The sequence below is a fragment of the Balaenoptera physalus genome (assembly GCF_965194825.1).
Source record: "Balaenoptera physalus genome assembly, chromosome: 10".
NCBI lineage: Eukaryota > Metazoa > Chordata > Mammalia > Artiodactyla > Balaenopteridae > Balaenoptera > Balaenoptera physalus.
Genome location: NC_138889.1, coordinates 23,530,447 through 23,552,910, shown reverse-complemented (window position 1 = coordinate 23,552,910; position 22,464 = coordinate 23,530,447). Strand labels below are relative to the sequence as shown.

Genomic DNA, 22,464 nt, shown 5'->3' with positions numbered 1-22,464 from the left:
AGCCCGCTACCAGGTTTTTAACAGGAGTGAACAGATGCAATCAGTTACTGAGAGCTTACCATGTGCCATTCACTTTGCTGGGCACTAAGGTGGGTGAAATAAGGACCCAGCCCTCAAAGAGCATATAATCAATTTCATTCAGACATTCAGTCCTTATTTCTCTAATACATATAAAGATACTCTGAAAGCCTGTTAAATCATTGTAGAAATCAATATATATTATGTCTGCCTACTGGAGCAAAATGAGTTGTGCTAGGAGTCAGATATTCTGCCCTGCCATTTACAAGTTCTGGATACATAATTCTGGAGCTTGGCGAGGAGATCTAGGCTGAAAATTTAGGGACTGAGAGTACTGATAGTTGAAGTCAAGGATGTGGATGGTATCATGCAATGGGAATATCAAGATTGAAGGAAAAGATGTTGCAGCTACTTATTGCCTTCTGCTAGTCTAGTCTAGGAGCCTATTACTTACAGCTCAGGGAGATAAGCCCACAGATTCATGGGGGTCAGGTTTTGAGTTTTTGCCATTGTGACTCATCTCTTAAGGGAATGAACCTTACAAGTAAGTAAAGAGTCATTCTTTTCTAATCTTCAGTCTTGGAAAGTGTGTTATATTATGAAAACTGGCACTATATTAGCCTCTAATTTACTAGTTCTTTTTGGACCTGTTCTTTTTGGTTTCATAGGTATATTTTGGGAGCTGTGAATATGTAAGTTTCAGTTTTTTAATATAATCATATCCAATTTTGGTGACTATTAATTTTAACCTAACCTTAGCAGATACTTTTAGATTAAGTGTTTGTTGAATTTAAATTTCTTATATTTGTAACTACAAAAATTATTTTAAAATTTGCATTTATTTTTGGTCTTCAAGACTGAGGAATATATTCATTTGCTTAGTTCCTGGTCTAAAGATAATAAAATACAAAAACAAGCCAATTAAAAACTGCCCCCCTACCTCCCCTTCCAAAAGAGTGAAGGAGAAGACAGAATCCTACAGCATTTGTTTAGCACTCACAGGAGTTGGCAAATAAGGAGAAGTATGCCTCCCTGCCAAGGAGGAGAGGCCAGAGAAATAAAAGGAGAATGGATCAAGAGGGGAAAATATTTTTTAAAAGTCTAGGGAAAAGAGAGTTTAAAGGAGGAGAATTTCAAGAAGAAGGGAGTACTTTCAATCTCTGAAAAGATGTCAAGCAAGATAAAGATGAATTCATTGGATTTAGTCATGAAGAGATAATTGATGATCTTTGCAGAGGATTTCAGAGTACTGAGGGCGGAAGCCAAACTGGTGTGAGTGGGAAGAGGTGAAGAAGAGTGAATGTAGACTGTTCTTTCAAGAAATTTATCTGTGGAGGAACGAAGATAGAAGAGGATGCAGAGTCAAGAGAAGTTTGGTGTTTTGTTTTACTTTTAATTGGTAGAAGCTGAGCATTTTTGGAAAGAGTAAGAAGAGAGAAAGATGGAAATAAAGGTTATTAGAGATCATCTGTGGAAGGCAATGAAATCTTGAATGCAAGAGTCAGGAGGTGAGATGCCTCCTTTATTCTGATGTGGGTGGGGGATGGAAGCAAGGGCAATTTTGACTGCAGGTAAGTAGGTAGTTTGCAGTCCAGGAAGTTTACTCTTGGCATCGGTTTCCTCTGTGAAGTGAGAAGCAGATTATCCGCAGCGTTAGAGTGGGGCATTGGAGCATATAGATGAATTGTGAAAGTTTGAAAAAGCTGCTATGAGAATGGGAGAGGAAATTGATTAGAACACATAGAAAACTTCCTGAGCAATAAGAATCTCCAGCTGAAGTGAGAAAAACATGAATTGGTAGAAATACCAATCCACATGGTCATGGGACGTTTTGTAACCACGTTTGGTCGCCTGGGTGTCAGATTGATACAGGGCTTAAGCTTGCTGAGTGGATCCTACAGAATGTCAAGGGAGTTGAGGATTTGGCAAGAAAAAACACTGAAAACAAGTATCATGTAGTCTGGATAGAGAAAAAAGTGAAGATAAGAAAAGGCAGGGAGACTGATGGGCAAATGGAGGGCTCAAGAGTCTAGAGTATAAATGAGATGAGAGTAAGGACATGAAATTTCTTGAGAAGGAGTTATGTCTATGCTAGTATATTTGAACGAGATATTATTTTAGGTGATCCTAATATCCAGGAGATATCCTCAAGAATGGATGATTAAAGTGAAGAGGAAAGGTCTACCTCTTTCCCCACTGTATTCCCAGTTACTTAACACAATGCCTGGAACACAGTAAGTTTTCAGTATATATGTGTTCAAATTCTTTATTTTCTATTTCACAGTATATTATACCAATTCTCTTCTTCACATATTTCATTAGTTAACTATAATTATGATAAATTCTCTAAAAGAAAACTACTGCTTGCTATGAGTTTGTGTAAGATGGGGTCCTGATTCAGTCTGGGGCATTGGGGTCAAGAAGTTTTCCTAAGGAAGTGACATTTAAGGTGAGAGCTGAAGAATCAGTAGGAGTAAGCCAGGGGATGACAGGTGGGGAGGGACTTACCAGCGTAAGTAAAAGATTTCTGAATATCTTGAGGTGGGAAGAAGCTGAAAACATTCCAACTGAATAGAAGAATAGAGATAGAGGCATGGGGCTGAAAGGGACGGTTAGGACCATATTACATAAGGTCCTATAAATCATGAAGTACATTTTGATCCATTAAACTTAAAATGGGAAGAGTTGACATGCTATTGTTGTTGTTAGCTTATAAGCATTAATAAGAATTATAATGTTATATGGATGTGTGATTATACGCAGTGAAATTTGAAAGCTGAAAGATTGTATTTGTCTAAAAAGTCTCCTCCAGCAGCCTACTCCTTCCTTCTACACAACCTTATTTCTTTGGATTAGACAAAGTAAATGAATAGCCTTCCAAAAATCACTATCGAAATGCACTTTGGTTACTTGGAGAGAAAGTCTCTAGGCCTCCTTCTACTCTGCTATTCTCATTTTTTTCCATTAGCTTCATGATTGGGTTAATTTGGTATTTGCATAGGGAAAAGATAAGCATCATTAATGGAATACGAAGACCATTAGGAATAGCAGAGACCTTTGGCTGATGATGGGAAAGGGAGGCTCAGGTAGGCAAGCATTGTAATGGAGATTTTGAATATTGGGCTGTCCTGTTTCACCTAAAGTTCCAGGGTATACTTGTTTCACAATTTTGTCTAATATAAACCTATGTAAAACCTCCAATTTTGCCAAGATAGAGAATTACCACAGGCTGGCTGCTGACCCCAAGATCAATCTCAGAGGAACTGTAGGAAATAATGGGGAAAAACTCCAGAGAAATCCCCAGGGACAAGGAAGCCTGTTTTGAACTGGTGTGTGTGTGTGTGTGTGTTTGTGTGTACATCTGAAGTCTAGGGCAGGAGAGTTGTGTGGAAATTAGCGATAGAGGCTCAGACTGCTGGTGTAAGTGTCCTCAAGAATAACAATCAGGGCAGAACAGAAGCCAGAGTGTGGAAAACTGGTGGGGATTGATGGACCTTGAACGTTTACTCACACCTCCCTCTACCCTCAACTTCCTCTAGCACCTAGGAGTACTTCCTTTTAAGACTGCTTCTCCTTGAGGGGTGGAGGGTGGGATGGGTTCTAAAAGTAGGGCCTTGATCTTAAGAGTTATTTGGTGGCATGATACACAGCCTGAGCAATTAATTATGTAGTCTGGTGCTTGGAGTTCTCCACCTTAATGTTATCCCTTCCCCTCTCCTTGATCTCACTGGATGTTGACACAGACTGGGATCTGCCCTTTGGTCTTTTCCCGTACCAAATGCTAAAACAGAACAGCTGATAGCATCAGAGAAATATATGCTCAAAGGCCAAGGTAATGAGATATCTCAGGAGAAAAACTACTTGAAAAGAAAGCAACAACCTGGATTACAGATGCCACCAGAAGCAAATATGTTAAATCCAATGGTTAACAAATATAAAATAAGCATAATAAATAACTGATAAGGGAATCATAAAAGTCAAGAGGAAATACTAGGCATGAAAAATACGTTCGTAATAGTAGAAAGAACAGAGATGGACGCTAGAATAGACGTAGCTGAAAAACAAATTAGTGAGCTGGAAGATCAGATTAAGGAGCTCTTCTGGAAGGAAGAAAGGAAGAATAAAGAAAAAAAAAATGAAATAAAAGCTAAGAGATAAAGAAGATTGAATTGGAATGTGAACTTCAACTCACAGAAAATAGGAGTGTCAGGAGAAGAGGAAAATAAAAAGGGAGAAGAGGAAATACTTGAAGAAATGGAAATAAATATCCTAGAATTAAAGAAAGATAAATGATGATGTATTTATGCAGTTCCAAACAAGAACAGTAAGAAGAAACTAACCATGGTAATATTACAATGAAATGGAAGTTTTACAGGCAAAAATAAAATTCTAAAATTTTCTAGAGAGATAGAGCAGATCAATCACCAAGGAATAAGAATCACCAGGATCTCAGACTTTTCATGAGCAAAAAGAAGATAATGGTAATATTTTTAAAATATTGAAAAGACAAAAGAACATTGAGCCTAAATTTATATCCAGCCAAATCATCATTTAAATGTGAGGGTATAATAAAAATATTTTCAGGCACATAAGGCCTCAAAATATTTGTCACACAAAGACCCATATTGAAAAGAGTATTGGAAAAGGTCCTCAAATAAGAAAAGAAGCAAATCCAGGAGATGCTACTAGAGGTGTATGACATAAAGATAATTAAATACTTGGATAAAGTTTGGTGTTGTCTTTCAAAAACTACCAAAGACCAAAGAAAAGAAAATGAGAAATTATGTCTACCATAACCTAGACTTGAGTTCTACACAATAACAAAAGGTGATGTCTTTAAGTTAGACATTTTTTTAAGATAGAAAAAAAAAACCCAATAAATTTAAAGAAAGTAGAAGGAAGGAGATGAGAAAAATAATAGCAAAATTAATGAAATGGAAACAAAAATAACAATACAGAAGATCAACAGAACCAAAAGTTGATTCTTTGAAAAAACTAATAAAATAGGCAAGCCTGTGGCAAGAGTGATCAAGGAAAAAAAAGAAAAGTAATTTAAAAACTAATATTTTCTTATCATCTTTTCATCTCAACTTTAAAACCTCAGGAGTCTGGAGCATGAATGAGATGACAGCAAAATATGTCAATGTTATTGTTCGTAATATCATCTCCACACTATAGAAATGCATTTGAAGAAAATGACAACTTCCTAGGAAAATATAATCTACCAAATGAATTAAGAAGAAATAGAAGGCCTTAATAGTGCCATAACTTTAAGAAATTAAAGCAATTTAAAAAATCATCTCACAAATAAAACTTTAGGCCAAGTGGTTTCACAGGCAATTCTACTAAACTTTCAAGAAACATATCATATTAAACTTAGTACAAACTGTAATAAAGACTAGAAAAGGAGGGAATACTCCCAACTCATTTATGAGGCCATATAATCTTTTTTTTTAACCAACTAAAAAATAAAATCCCTTTTTAAAGAATCCTAATGACTTTGAGGTAGATGAAGCTGTTATCAGATAATGAAGTAATTAGGTGTAAGATATAAAAATAACAAAACTGAGCGAAAGAAAGCACTGATTTGAAATTATCTTCTTTTAAGTTTGGATGGAAAATTAAGAGCATGTCCAATTCAAAGTTCTAGGCACAAAATCCAGGTATGTTATGTGGTTGACTTGCTTCTTCAACTTAGCAGCCAATGGAAAGGATCCACACTCTATGGACCAGCAAACTAAAAAATAACTGTCCCCATGAAGAAGCCAGTGACTTTGCATTTGAGTTTTCCAGCTTGGCTCATTCCCAAAAGTTCAGGCTTTGGAGTCCTAAAGTCTTCTTCAACATTTAATTAGTTCTTCTTTGGTGGAAGGGGTTGGGACTGTCTCTCCACATGTAAACTGATTTTTGTCATAAATCACTTTTATAATGAGAGAGTAGCTAGGGCATGTTGCCACGTCTTCCCCATTCTCCAAATCTTCCTTGGTGATGCAGAAGTTATCCCCACATGGGCAGGGGTAGAAGTACTTCTCCGAGTCCTCATCATGTTGGAAGTCCTCAATCTCCACCTTGTCGTGAAACACCACCATCATTCCTGGGACCAGCAGAGGTCTGTCACCTCCGCTGTCCGACCCAGGCCAGGGCAGGTCCAACTTGGCCATATAATCTTGATGTTCAAACAAGACAAGGATAATATGAGAAAAGAAAATTACAGATAATTTCCTGAGGGTTTTAAGTGTAGAAATCCTAAATAAAATATTTGCAAACTAAGTCCAACAGAGTATAAAAGTAAAATATACTGTGTAGGGTTTTCCCAAGAATGCAAATAGATTTATAGAAAATCTATAAATGTAGTTCACAACATTAACAGCTTCAAGGACAAAAATAACATGATTATCTTAAAAGGTTTTGAGAAATATTTCATAGAAATCGAGCATAAATTCATGATAAAAATTCTTAGCAAATCAAGAATTTGCTTAACCTAATGAAGGACAATTATGTTATGGCAAACATTATACTTAATGGGGAAACAATAGTAGCATTCCATTTAACATCGGGAATGATTAAGGGTGCCCAGTATCATCATTTCTATTCAACCTTGTATTGACAGTTTTAGCTAGTGCAATAAGGCAAGAAAAAGAAAGTAGAGGCATAAGGATTGGAAAAGAAGAAATAGAATTGCCAATTATTTGCTGATGACATGATAGCCTCATAGAAAATCAAAGACACTTGGGGCAAAGTATTATATTATTAGAAATAATAGGAGAATTTAGCAAAGTCAGTTCATTTCTATACACCAGTAACAAATAACCATAAAATGTAATTTAAAAGAAGATATCACTTATGCTATATTAAAAAAATCAGATATATAGGAATAAAAATTTTTAAAAAGATGTGCAGGACCTCCTTGGAGAAAATTTAAAACTATTGAGATTCATTAAAGAAGTCCTAAATAAATAAAGAGAAATACTATGATACATATTTCTTATTTCTTAAATGGAAAAAAACTTTAATATTATAAATATTTCAATTCTCCTCATATTGGCTCAGAGACTTAATGCAATTCCAACAAAAATTTCAGTAGGATTTTAATGGAATGTGATAGTTTATTCTAAAATTTATGTGAGGACTTCCCTGGTGGCGCAGAGGTTAAGAATCCGCCTGCCATTACAGGGGACACGGGTTCAAGCCCTGGTCCGGGAAGATCCCACATGCCGTGGAGCAACTAAACCTCTGTGCCACAACTACTGAGCCCACGTGCCACAACTACTGAAGCCTGAGTGCCTAGGGCCTGTGCTCGGCAACAAGAGAAGCCAGCACAATGAAAAGCCCGTGCAGCACAACAAAGAGTAGCCCCCGCTGGCCACAACTAGAGAAAGCCCGTGCACAGCAACGGTGACCCAAATGCAGCCAAAAATAAATAAATAAATAATTAATTTAAAAAAAAACTATGTGAAAGAATAAAGGACCAAGAAGTCAAACATTTCTATAGAGGAGTAGGGAGGGGAGATTTGCTTTATTAGCCAACAGGGTTTATTTTGAAGCTGTAGTATATACAGTATGATATTTGTTCAGAAATAGAAAAATAAACTTTTGGGCAGGTAGAAAACTCAGAAGCAGACCCATATCTCAGAAGCAGACCTATATTCCATGTATATATGTAATTTTGTTATATGACAGATGTGACCTGGCAGATCAATGGAGAATGGAGGGACTATTCAGTAAATGTATTTGTAAAAACTGGTGATCTATAATGGAAAAAATGATATTGATTCCTTCCTTAAGTCATTTGTAAAAATGAACTCTAGATAAATTAAGGACTTAAATGTTAAAAGTAAAATTTTGTAAATTTTATTAGAAAATATAGGTAAATACATTTCTGACTTTGAGGTAGGGAAGAATTTATTAAAGACACATAAAAAAACCTCTAACCATAAAAGAGAAATCTGACGACATTAAAATTAAGATCTGAACACCAAAAGATATCTCATGAAAAGAAACGAGAGAAGGTACCAACTGGAAGAGGATATTTGCAACCCAACTAACCAACAAAGGATTAATAGCAAGAATATATAGAGGTTTCCTCAAATTAATAAGGAAATAGCAAACAATCCAATAGACAGTGGGCAAGAAATACAAACAGGAATTTCACAGAGGAGAAAACACAGATGATCAATAAAATCATTATGAGAAGGTCAACTTCATTATTTATTGGGGAAGGCATATTAAAACCACAACGAGATACCAACTTATACCCATTCAATGGGCAAAAATTAAGAAGTGGACAATGCCACATATTGGAGAGAATGTGAATTAACAGAATGTTTTATACAAACTGTTGGGAGTGTAAATGGGTACGACCACTTCGCAAAGTTTGTTGTTATCTGATGTTGAACATTTCCATATTAACTCAGCAATTCTACTTTTAGGTATATACCCAAGAAAAACTCTATGTACAATAGGAGACATAAACAAGAATGTTCCCAGCAGCACTTATTGCACTCTTAGCAAGATAAATACCTGAAATGACCCAAATACTTATCAATAGAAAACAGATAAATAAATTGTGGTAACTTCACACATGACATATTATATAGCAAAATAAATAGCTAGAAGCAAAAATATGGATAACCTGAGCAATAAAATTTTTTTAAAAAGGAAATTCCCTCAGATTTTATAGAGCCTGAAGCTCTTTTATAATGTTGAAAACAAAGAAAATTGAACAATAGAATTATTAGGAATACAAATATGTGATAAAGCTATAATTTCAAAAACAAGTTATAATAATAACTGCAAGATTCAAGGAAGGAGAAGTAGAGGAATAGACTGGGGAGAAGCCCATAGGTGGGTGTAAATGATTGTTAATGTTCTAATTCTTGTATTGGGTGGTTGGTTCACATGTATTTAAATTATTAATAATAATAAGCAAATTCATATATAAGTACATAATTTAGATTAAAAAAAAAACAAAAGAGGACCATGCTTAGACCAGTGATGAGGGTGTGTTACAAATCAAAGATAATCCAATTCTGTGCACTTGAGTGGAAAACCAAGAACAATATCAACTCCCTCACATGTTTTGCTTTTATTATTAGTTATCATTAATCCACCCAACAATCCTATTTTTGGTTACTACTATGATTTTTTTTTTTTTTTTGAGGCTAAACCACAAAAAGAATTTATTTAAGTGGCCCGAGAGGACAGGAAGGTGGGAGCTGGGAGAGCTGAGACCAGGATGTCTGATACTTGCTTCCCATATCCTGTAGAAAAAGTTTTCTATTCCAAGACCTAGTCCTTCACATTTTTTTGTTTTCCATTAGTGTTCTGTTGGCTCATCTGTATGTATAGCATTTCAATGTACATTTACATACAACTTAATGTAAAAATGCCTTTTACTACAATAACCATTGTGCCAAACCACAAACTAAGAAGTTAATGTGCTGGAATATTAGCATGGCAGTGCCTAGTTCACCTTTAACTGCCGGCTCAATCAGTAAATATTGGATGGCCATTTCTTTAATCATTTGAATTTTCCTAAAATACATATCCAGTTATTCTTCCCCTCCTTCACCTGACTCACTGTTAAACTGCCTTTCTTCCTTTTACTCCATCTCATATTCTGCAGTCAAGACTTTTCAGTACCTACTCTTCTGAGAGATTGCCTCAAAGAGACACAGATGTAGAGAACAAACGTATGGACACCAAGTGGGGGAAAGGGGGTGGTGGGATGAATTGGGAGATTGGGACTAACATATATACACTAATATGTATAAAATAGATAAATAATGAGAACATGCTGTGTAATGCACAGGGAACTCTGTTTAACTTAGCTGTACAGTAGAAACTAACACAACGTTGTACAACAACTATACCCCAATTAAAAAAAAAAAAGAAAATTTTATGTATTATGATTTCCTTTTTACAGATGAATCAAATCTTAGTGAGTTAACATAACTTGCTTGAGTCCACAGAGCTGGCATGTGGTAGATTCCAGAATTTGAAGTTTCATCTGTTTGACTCTAGGGCCGAGCCCTTACAACTGGGTTAGGCTCCTGGTCATTAAGATTGTTTTAATCACTAGTATGCCAACCTAGAGTAATTGTTCTGCTGAGGATAACAATCTCTAGATACGTGAAGGTAAGAGTTCACCGAAGAGTTCATTTAAGTGTTTTGCCAAAGTCTGCCATGGCAAGTTGAGGAATTTGCACATGTGTGTCATAATGGAAAAACTGTGTAAAAATGAAGAATCATTGAGTAATAAGAATTTGAATGCAAGAGAGCTCAAGTAAGAAATGTCATGCACTGTTGGATCAGGAGTGATTCATTCCTCTAGTCTGCATAATGTTCCTTTTCCATATGCCCACGCAGGAATGTATAGATATAGAGAGAATGTTCACAAAACCTTTTGAGTGGTTGTAAACGTGCTCTACACCTGATTTATTCTGCTTTGTGACCTCACCCAGACACCCTTCTTTCTGGTTTCTTGTGTCTTTAAAGCACACCAAATGTGAAGCCCAGGCCCCCTCTACTGGTTAGCCACATTTTGTCATAAGTGTCTTCCTAAATAGGCATCCATCCATCCCTGTGAGTAAAGATAAGTTGATGCTTATTTCTAGTGCCCTGATTTTTTTTGGAATGCAGAACTGACAGTGAGAAAGAGAGGGGAGTATGTATTTTTTGTGAAGAAGACAGAATGTCACCAAGAACCTGGTTCGTGGGCAGATGCCGTACAATGACTTGTATGGAAACTTTGGGGGAAGAAGATTGGAGGTGTGGAGATCAGCTTTAGAGGCAGCATTTGTAGCCTTTGGTTTATAGCTTAAAAGTCTATTAACTTTCTTTAACTCATCATCCAAGTTAAATTTATTAGGTAATCCCACAGACAGATGTCTTTTTGGGTGTATCTCTACCCCATTTCCCTTGAAGTTGGGATTCTCTTCTCCTACCTGTGTTTACATGCCAAATCTATTCATCAGAGTAAAATGAGGACCTCTGAGGCAGAAATCACGTTTAATTTTCTGTCAGGTTCAGCCCCCAACTCCCAAATAGTGCATACCACATGGCAAATAACAACGATGTTACTTAGCTACCCTTCTCAAATTGCCACGTAAGGACGGAAAACATCCCTATCCAGTAGCCCAAGGAAATTCAAATCAAAAGGATGAAAGAAGATGCTGACCACTCCCCAGAAGACTAAATACAGTAATTTTATTGTTGTGCACATAATCACTATTTGACGGGAAACATTTCAGTATATGTTCGTTCCAAGATGTTGAAGTTCAATAAGTTCAGAAAACATCTATTAAAATGACTTCCCTTTTCCTCCACCCCTGAACCTCCAAATCCTTAAACACTAAAGAGGGCAAAACAACATGGTTCTTTTATTCTTTTCAACTAACAAAACCCTGACAGAAATATAGACGCAACTCTGAGCATCAAGAAGCAGACAGGAAAAGCAGGTTCCGTGGGCAGGGAGCCAGGAGCCCTGGGTTCTGGTCTCAGCTCCACCAAGTGGTGGCTAGGTTACCATTGGAGAATCACATCAATTTAGTTTGTGCCTCAGTTTCCTTATTTGTAAAGTAGTAATAATCATATCTGCTCTATATACTAACCTCCCTGGGTAGGTAGATAAATGCATGAGAAAGCGTAACAGGGAAGAGCCAAATCTGACTACATGTTGGATCTGTTTCTTTTACTTTAACCTTTGCTTCCTGTTGCTTTTGTTCACTGAAAGGATACTGTCTATACATACTGGCCTGCCTCAGGGAACCCTGCCGCTCTGCCTGAATGTCAAACCAAAGTGCCTTTGTTCAGGGAAACATCCAGACCCTGTCCACCTGTGGATGGCTGCAAGACAGCGGAAATTAACACATCCCCTCCCCGAAGCTGGCCATTCCAGGGGATATTTGCAAAACGTATGGCCTTTTTACTTTACTTCCCCACCTCCTCCCCCTCTCTGTGCTATAAAATAAACTGGCATCCAAACCCCTATAAAGTGGTTAATTTGAGATATCAGTCTGCCATCTTCTCCGTCTGCGGGAATAAATTCGTATTCCCTGCCTCAGCACCTCGTCTCTGCTTTATTGGCCTGTTGTGCAGCGAGCAGAGAGAGCTTGGACTGAGTAACAAAAGCACTTTGTAAACCCTTTGTTTCTAGGTCCTCTTCTCACTCTGTATTCTCTCTGGAGCAGAGTAGAGGGCGGTCACGGCACACCTACTCTTTCTACTCCATTATGTTTATGTACTGGAGGCTTCTGACGGCTCTCAGACTGGGGCGAGCGAGGCCTGCCCTGGCTTTAGAGGGCCTTGCATGTCAGAACTCCCCCGCCCCACCACAGAGTATTAAACAGCACACGGGCCCCCCTCACTTGGGCATTCAGCATTTACATAGCACGGCCATAAGCCTAAATATCCACTTTTATAACCAACACTGTTTAACCCCCAGGAGAAGTTTTTCCCACATCTCTTGCTGGCTGCCTCGGAATGCTGGGAAGGTTTGTGGGTCGTGCTGTTAGCAAAGACAGGGTCCCACAGTGCTGGGAAGTCTGGGGAGCATCGGGTGATGGAAGTGCTTGGATAAGAGGAAAGACAAATTAATCAATTCTTCAAACTTCTCTTTCAATAAGAATGACTACATTTTCCCATATCCCAATTATTGGTCTCCAATACCGCTGACTGTACACTTGTCTTACTTCTTTTGTGTTCACAAATTTAGGGTGATTTCACAACTGTTGCACATGGTGGCTGAAGAATATTTTGCAACATTAAGTAATTCATATCCCTCTTAAATTGTATATATGAAGTTCTAATTAAAATGTTTATGAAGCATGATACCAATTCTTTGCATTGGCAACGAGAAGGACAGTAAATTCTGAAAGAAGAATCATTTTATTTTTATAAACCTTTTAGTAACATTTAATTAAATTTTCAAAAATTAAATTTAAAATATTTAATTTAAAATGTTGACATTTGTTAATTTTAATTTATGCTTTCCCTTTTAATTTTAATAGATGCTTTTGAATATTTTAGAAGAGACATAACTTTGACATTATATGAAAAATAATTTTACACTTTTTTTACATTTAGTTTACCCTTATGATGAAAATATAGTAACATTTTGTACAGTTTGAGTACACTTACATTTTACTTTTATATCATTATTGTCAGGAAAGCACAAATCATGTGAGTGTCTTCATTATAACACCTTAATTAGTGATTTTACTAAAATAAGAGCAAGAAAAATAGTAGATACGCTATAAATATTGATTGAGTGAGCAGAAAAATGCAAATTAAAAAAATATTAAATTACCTTTAAGAGTATGAATTCTACCTCAGAGCAATAAAAATTTATTATATAAGTTTCTCAAGTAGGGGTTTTTCAAATGGGGATGTAAGAGACAAGCCATGATTGAGGAGGCGGAGGGATTTCTTAAAGTCTTTCTTAAATATACTGCATCTTCTGGAATATAAATTTTCCCTTTTAAGTTTTTATTTATTTTTTAAAGTTTTAAGTTATATATGAAAAACAGAGTAGGTGTGAGATTTAAACAAATAAGATAGACATAGTACTTTGGAGAATGTTTATTTCCCAAAGATTGTGTTGGGCCACTTTCCCAGGGCTGTGCATTTACACATACGAGTGTCCCTGTGTGCGTGTGTGCGTGCGTGCGTGTGTGTGTGTGTGTGTGTGTGTGTGTGTGTGTTGTGCTGTGTGCAGCTGGCACTCTTCTCTCAGTTCTTCAGTGGAAAGGTTTAAGAAGCACTGAAAGAGATAACAAGCAGTTGACAGTTGGACAAGATTAGTATGCCTGGGGAGGGACTGACAAAATCCTTTTCTTTTTCTTTTCTTTTTCTTTTTTTGTTTTTGTTAATTAATTTAATTTAATTTATTTTTATTTAAGAATACAGCAGGTTCTTATTAGTTCTCCATTTTATACATATTAGTGTATACATGTCAATCCCAATCTCCCAGTTCATCCCACCACCACCCCCACCACTTTCCCCCCTTGGTGTCCATACGTTTGTTTGTTCTCTACATCTGTGTCTCTATTTCTGCCTTGCAAACCGGTAAATCCTTTTAAAATCCTTCATTTGAAGAGGAGTGAGGCATTACACCAAGTCGCCAGCTTGATGGATTCTTTTTGTGTGTGGCACTAATGAGACCATGTCATTAATTCTGTTCCTGAGTGGGCTGGCTAAAACTCTTCTACTCTGCTGAGATGGCCCTACCTTGGCCAACCTAGTATGAGGCTGCTTGGCTATTGGCAAAAGGGAAGGAGAGAGGACACAGCACAACCTAAAAGTGTTTTGGAAGAACAACCAAACGAACATTTTCTACCGAAGGTGGGTAAGTAGTGCTTCCTTCGTGCAGGTCTGTGCTCTGAGTTCTCGGTTCCTCCAAGGCACTATGAAATCATAACTGAGCTCCATATTCCTTTCTGTTCCTCTCTGCTCTATTTTTCAGTTCTGCAACATGAGAGTGGTAACCCTAGGGATAACAGTCAGAAAAAAAGGAACAATAATATTAGGAGTCAGGTGGCCTGGTCCTAGTTCTGCCCTGGGCACTAAGTAGCTCTGAAACTTGGCGCAAGTTCATTGAACTTTGCTAGGCCCCCATTTCCTCATTTATAAATGAGAGTTTTTTGGTCGCTAGATGATCCCTAAGTTTCCTTCTCATTCGAATGTCTTGGGTATTTTTGAACACTTTCCTGAAAAGTTTTCCCTTTATTTTTTGTAACCCCCCACGAAGTGTAAACTTAATGAAATTTTAAAAAGTCTTAATCAGATAGCTTTCAGGAACTCTGATAGGGTCCATGAGTTTCCAAACTTGTACAAAAATCGAAGGATTATATGTGTAGTTCTAATTTTGAATTGGAAGTATCAGTATGAATGAATAATATGTATGAAAAAATTTTTCCTAGTTCTGTCCACTGAAAAGGCCTAGAAACAGGCCCAGGGCTCAGAGCAATGAGCACTCCTAGCACCCAGACTGGTTAAAGATGGTCAGATTATGAGTATCAATGATGATAATCACTCAATGAATTGATGCTTACATTCATGACATAAAGACACGAAAAACCCAAGTCATTGACACTTTGGATGGAAGATGCAAGGAATTACCTCATTGATTTGAAAACTGATGAAGAAAATAATTAAGTATTTTTCCTGTTATTCCTGTATAATATATATCAGATATCTATATAGATATCTATAGGTAGCTATAGATATCTATGTCTATCTTTATATGATTTAGATATATGATGAGGGGAAAATGAATACAGAGATGATAGAAATAAAACATCACCATTTGGCAGTCCCTGAAGATTTAATGGCATTAAGCCATGGTCATCAATGGCTGACCACTCTGTAGTGGTCTTGTGGGAAGTTTAGGGGGCAGTCCTTAAGACAGTTCACACCTCTAACATCAATCGCAAGTTGGGAATTTCCAAAAGCACCCTTAGTTTTGATAATTCTCTACAAGGACTCACAAAACTCACTGAAAGCTGTTATACTAACCATTATGGTTTATTATACCAAAAGGATACAGATTAAAAGTAATCAAGGAAAAAGGTGCATAGGACAGAGGCCAGGAAAGTTCCAAATATGAATGTTCCAGTTGTCTTCTCCTCATAGAGCTGTGGACACTGTAACTTTCCCAGAATCGATGTGTGACAATATGCCCAGATTATTGCTAATCGGGGAAGCTCACCTGAACCTTCCTCTGCAGAGTTTTGACTGGCCGTGTGACTTCTCAGTCTCCAGGCCCTCCAAAGTTGAGCCAATTATGTGTGACCCAAGGCCCCCAGGCAAACAAAAACATTTTTTTATCAGGGATGATATTGCAAGAGCTTAGAGATTGCCTTTCAGGAACCAAAAGCTGGATTCCTTTGGGACAAGATTAAGTTCTTTACTACACATCTTGTAAAACCAAAACCCAAAATCACCTACATTGAACTGGAATCTGATTAAACCTTTAGATGCAACTAACAATTTACAGAAAACATAAGGGATAGAGAACAAGTTAAATGACACCATAGGGATACAGTCAGCAAACTCAGTTTATGGGAAATTCTACAGACAATCAACCTGCTACCTTTAACAAAATATTGCAAGGGAAAAAAAAAGCATGGCAGAGAAACCTATAGATTAAAGTTGATTTAAAAGACATATCACTCGGCTGCAATGTGTCTTATTTGGATCCCAAGTCAAATAAAGAAGCTGAAAATATTTACAAGGTAATTGGGGAAATGTGGATGCTGATTGGATATTTGATGGATATTTGGATGTTGGATATTTGATGATATTAAGGAATTATTGGTAATTTTTGCATCTGATAATTGTGTTATGGTCATGTTTACAGCCTAAAAAGAGTCTTTATTTTTTAAAGATCCACACTGAAATATTTACAGGTGAAATGATATGCCTGGGGTTTGCTTCAAAATAACCTGGTGTGAGGTGGAAGTGGGTGGAGTTTTGGATGGAACAAGACTGACTAAGAAAGCAAAAATCTGGGCTGTGTTAGTTCCTGTATTCATTTTTGCCACTTTAAAAAATGCAAAATGGATGTGTAATACGGCTTGTGGGGCACAAGTCACCTTCCCTGGGCCTTGCTTTTCTGCTAAGGTGCTTGTGCATAATAGATCCTTCTTAGTTACCCATCACCTAGTTTCCTCTGGGCCTTTGAGAGAGCAGAAGTTGGTAACTTTGGTTGAAGTTGGAGCTAATATGCATAGCAGTTGTGGCTGTACAGTCATTGAAAGAGATATAGATGTGGGTACAAGATAAAGGATATATTTCATCTATTCTTCAAAAAGAATGTTACAGTTTTATTAAGACGATAAATTTAATGTGGATAAACATTGTCATATTATTCCGTTAAGATCAATAGGTTTTAAAATTAAAATTAAAAGCTTCGTATTTGCCATTTAACTGTATATTTATTTATTTATTTTTAAAAGATTTTTAAAAAATTTAATTTTGGCTGCGTTGGGTTTTCGTTGCTGCACGTGGGCTTTCTTTAGTTGCTGTGAGGGGGCTACTCTTCGATGCGGTGTGCGGGCTTCTCATTGCGGTGGCTTCTCTTGTTGCGGAGCTGGGGCTCTAGGTGTGCAGGCTTCAGTAGTTGTGGCGCATGGGCTCAGTAGTTGTGGTGCACGGGCTTAGTTGCTCTGTGGCATGTGGGATCTTCCCAGACCAGGGATTGAACCCGTGTCCCCTGCATTGGCAGGCAGATTCTTAACCATTGTACCACCAGGGAAGTCCCTGTATATTTATTTTTATATGTCTCAATGTATGCCCATGATGGAATATTAAAATTATTAAGTGAAGGGAGTTTACAGATGATGAAGAGAAAGTTAGGTATTTCACAAGAACATTGAGCTTCTTGTATTCAGTCTGCTTTGAACAAGAAACAGCAAAAAGTTATTCTATGCCCAGTTAGCAGAGATTCCAGGGGTCACTAAAATATACTTACAGGAGAGCCTATTAACATTTTGTGAATTTTTTTGGTCATGCAACTTAATAACTTTTTAACAAAAATCTACTTCTGAAAAGGCTACAGTTCCTAATACTTATTGTTATTTGCTGGCGTGTATTTTCACTATAACCAAGACTATAACAGTTTCTTCGTTAGGCACATGTGATTTATGAGCCCATCTTGTCTATTCGACAACTTTTTATACTGACTTCTACAAATTCAGGCCCCAAATTTCAAATAAGAAAACTGCTCAGACGTCTTTGAGAATCAAACTATCTTTGAGGTTTCTCAGAGAGCTGCTGGACAGCACCAAAGATTTACTTTCTCATTTAGTAAAAGGATGGGTGCTAGAAATCATCAGGAGAATACAGAGTATTCTCTGTATTGTTATTACCGACCAGGGTTCCTGGGCTTCCCCAATCAATAGAAATTGATCAGATGCCTGACAAGAAATTCAGGCAAGGCTTTACTGCGGCCCCTGCTGCAGCGGGGGGAAGAGAGAACAGACAACAGTTCTTTTGTTTGCTCGTTCCCCAAGATGGGGCAAGCTTGTTCCTGATATGGGGTGAGGGTAGGGGTGTGTCCAGGGGTCGGGCCAGAGGGTGGCTTCGGTGGCCCGCCCACCCCTCTGGTGGTGTTGTGTGCAGGGGGCAGCTCAGTACCGTGCTTTTGTTCCCAACACCCTGTTTTGGCTCCAGGCTCTTCAAAAGTGGCAGATGAGCTTTTTGGTCTCTTTGTATCTTTTGGGTCCAGAATTTGCCCCAAATGCACGCAGTTATTTTTAGTCAGTTTCTTTGTATTTTGTTGCTTGAGGAGAGGTGTGTCCAGGTGCAAGCATTGCAGCACTGCAGCAAAGGGTCCCAGGTCCCAGCAAAGGGTTCCAGGTCCCAGCCTGTCTCATTGTGAGAGCTGTTTGTCAAGTCCATAGTGTGGAAAGAGCTGGCAAATCAACCTCCATAGGTCAATTGTATACAAAGCATACAAGTAAGATGTTATTAAATTTGTTATGTTATATTAAATATGTTATAGTTATACTACATGTTATATGTTATATTACATGTGTTATAATGTTATGTTATATTAAAATGAACATGTTTCAGCAATTGTGTGTCTTCAGGATGAATAGATCATACTCATGCTCATGTGCAAAGACCAACATGATAACTGTCAACAAAATTTATTCACAGCTTTGTATTTTAAAATTCCTGTGTCTCATGCACACCAATGGTCATTGCAGCACTATTTACAATAGCCAGGACATGGAAGCAACCTAAATTGTCCATCAACAGAAGGATGGATAAAGATGTGGTACATGTATACAATGGAATATTACTCAGCCATAAAAAGGAAAGAAATTAGGTCCTTTGTAGAGAGTTGGATGGACCTAGAGAGTGTCATATAGAGTGAAGTAAGTCAGAAAGAGAAAAACAAATATCGTATATTAACACATATATGTGGAATCTAGAAAAATGGTATAGATGATCTTATTTGCAAAGCAGAAATAGAGACACAGATGTAGAGAACAAATGTATGGATCCCAAGGGGGAAGGAGGGGTGGGAGGAATTGGGAGATTGGGACTGACACATATACACTATTGATACTATGTATAAAATAGATAACTAATGAGAACGTACCGTATAGCAGGGGTCCCCAAACCGCAGTCCGCGGACCAGCAATAGTCCACAGCCTGGGAGGAACCGGGCTGCACAGCAGGAGGCGAGCAGCGGGCGAGCGAGTTAAGCTTCATCTGCCGCTCCCCATTGCTCCCCATCGCTCGCATTACCGCCTGAACAAACTCGACCCCACCCCGCGACCAGGTCCGTGGAAAAATTGTCTTCCACGAAACCGGTACCTGGTGCCAAAAAGGTTGGGGACTGCTGGTGTATAGCACAGGGAACTCTGTTTAACGCACTGTGGTGACTTAATGGGAAGGAAATCTGAAAAAGAGGGGATATATGTATATGTATAGCTGATTCATTTTGCTGTATAGTAGAAACGAACACAACATTGTAAAGCAACTATACTCCAATAAAAATTAATTTAAAAAAAATACCTGTGTCAATTAGTTACAGTAAAATACACACTTAATGGAATAAATTAAAAGACCCTGGAGATCTGTCAATGCCCTAATTGTCCATATTATTACTACTCTCAGGGTAATTATTGATTAAACCCTTACAAAATATTTATGCATTATGTCTCACCTGTCTTCTTGTAGATACTGTTAGTTGTTATAGTACATTAACCCAAGCCATTCAGTCCTGTCATCGAGAGGTGGTTTCTTCTTTCCTTAACACTTGCCTAAACACACCTGTTATTACACTATAGACCAGTAATGGAGTCTTCTGGAAGAAACGTTAAAAGAATCATAACCTCAGGAAAGGCCTGAAGCCTGTACTCTTTACTATTGATACCAAGTGGAATAGATTCACAGGTACAGGCTTTCCACTCTAAGCTGATGTCACCAAGTGCATGGTTAAATGATGACTGAGGATTTCCAGGACCTTTTTTTTTTTAGTTCAAAAGCAGATGATTTTGTGATAGTAGATGGCCAATTATATACCAAGATTACAAGATAAGAAATTAATTATCTAGGATGGAAGGAAATTAAGATGAAATATTTGCTTGTGACTAATATTCTATTGATATATTCTGTTGGGAAAATAAGAACACCCCTTTCTTCCTGATTTAGCACTAATTTTTGATTTAACAAGCTAACTATGTACAAAGTGGAACAAAACACTTTTAAATGGTGTCTTATTGCAGTTGGTCTCCCAGAGTTCAGGAAAAAACATCTATAAAATATCTTAGAAAATGATCATAAGGTAATAAATCAAGAGGAAAACCTAAGAAAAATGATTTTTTTAAACTTACATTTTATTTAAAAAATTGAAATATAATTGACATATAACATGTTAGTTTCGGATGTACAACAATGATTTCATACTTGTATAAATTGCAAGATGATCACTAAGAAAAATGATTCTGAGGAAAATAGTGACACATACTGATTGGCTTTGTCTGTAAAACTACACAGAACAATTATTGTTACACAAAGTGCCATTTATTGCTTCCCTTTACTTTTTCATGACCATGTCATTATTTACATAGGTTCAGAACAAATCTATCTTTCTTCTATTGGGATTGGATAAAAATTTGTAACAGAAATGTCACATTCAAAAACAAATCTCATTTAATTAGGTATGATAAGCTCACTATTAAGAAACAAGGACTGCAGTTGAATATTTGGAAATGATGCCTACAAAATCCTTCCAGAAAACATACCCGTACGTGTTCTATGGCTAGTGGAATCTTGGCCTTACAGTTAATAAAGAATGCTACTTCCTGACAGACAAGGAACATTGGCTGTCTTGGGGATCTCAGAGAAGGCACAGCACCCCAGTTATACAGTTACTGCAGGTAAAGCTTGGTAGAGGCAAACTGGATGCCTTTTGTTCCCAGACATAGAAAGGACAAGTGGATAACATCGATTCAAACACAGTACTTCTGTAATGCTGATGGGATCAAAGTATGACTAGGAGCTTTATGAAGCCTCTAGACAGATGTTAATTCATCACAAGACTTTAGCTCTTTTAAACCATACAATAAGGAAATCTTTGCATATGAATCAATACCTCTTGTGACTCTTATGTGAATTAAACTAGCCAAATAGGAAAAACCCACCAAGTTAATGACATGAATCAGAAAATTGCTGAACAAACCTATATGTCTATGCTTCAGGGACAGAAACTCACCAAGCAAGCAGGAGTGATACTTGTTCTGCTGCCCTTTTGACTTAGCTCATCAGGTACCACAGTCAAAACCCACCCCCTGCAACAAACAAACAAAGAAAGAAACTTCGAACATTTGGCATTTTTAAATAAACTAAAAAAAGGCAGAAACATCCTAACACTAGCCTCTGAATGAAGACCTGAACCCTTCTTGTAAGCTGCTAACAACCTAATACAAACAACTTTATTCCTGATTTTTGCAATATTGATACCTGACTGTAATCCTGGCAACTTCTCATTTTTTCTCTAAATACCTGCTATGTTCTTTGTTTGGAGAACACAGTTGTTCTGAAGTATCGTCTCCCTTGCAAAATAGTGAAAGTAAAAAGTCTTTTCTTAATGGTTCTGTGTCTTGAGTTCTCCTTTCACAATTGGTAATTGTTGAAGCTGGGTGAACAGCTTCTCTCTAATTTTGTATATGCTCTTAAATTTCCATAATAAAAAATTAAAATAATATAGAAGGACTACACACAGTATTAAAGAAATATTGTTACTGCTTTCATGCAGAGACACAGGACTTAGTCTAATTTTAGCTAGTTTCCAAACCTGAAGGCTACTTGGAAGCTGTGTACAATTTTACAGCACATGCTGCTAGTAGAAATGACAAATCATCACAACGATGGTACTGGGGTTGGCAGCCTGGACCCAAGGAAAGTTATCTTTGTAGTTATGAAGCTGGTGTTTTCTGGCCTCACTAGTGAGGTTGGGTTCCTTAATGTCAGGCAAAGATGAAAGGGACCAGAGTTTCCATATCATTTGCTGTGTTCAGTGTGCATGTCAAAAACATATCCCAAAGCTATGGCAACTGAAAAATATTTGTTTTAATCAGTGTTTGGGAAACAAATGCTGGTATTTGGCTTTAGGGATGTCTTCTTCAGCATTGGTATTGGCACATTCGATTCACAATAAAGCCCAACAGCACTTGTGTTGTTTTTTAAAATCCCATATGGACTTACTCTGTAAAACCTCTTGGCACACTTGCACATTTTTGTTTCCTGGAGGTTCTTTTGGATTTTTTTGGCTCTGGTATCATGATTATTTATTATATTTTCCCTTGAAATATAGAAAGAAAGAACTCGCTTGTTACATTCTGTCCTTTGTATATTTAACAAGTATTTATTGATCTCCTACTGTGTATGAAGCTTTATTCTTGGCACTCTGGAAAGATATAAAAATCA

The 22,464-nt window shown here is 37.3% G+C and overlaps 1 pseudogene across 1 annotated transcript; it reads right to left on the bottom strand.

Moving 5' to 3' along the window:
- Positions 1-18: 18 nt before the first annotated feature.
- LOC309667910 (diphthamide biosynthesis protein 3 pseudogene) lies at positions 19-17,402 on the bottom strand (annotated as a pseudogene). Its single transcript has one exon. The product of its transcript is annotated as a diphthamide biosynthesis protein 3 pseudogene (transcript).
- Between the last annotated feature and the right edge of the window lie 5,062 nt (positions 17,403-22,464).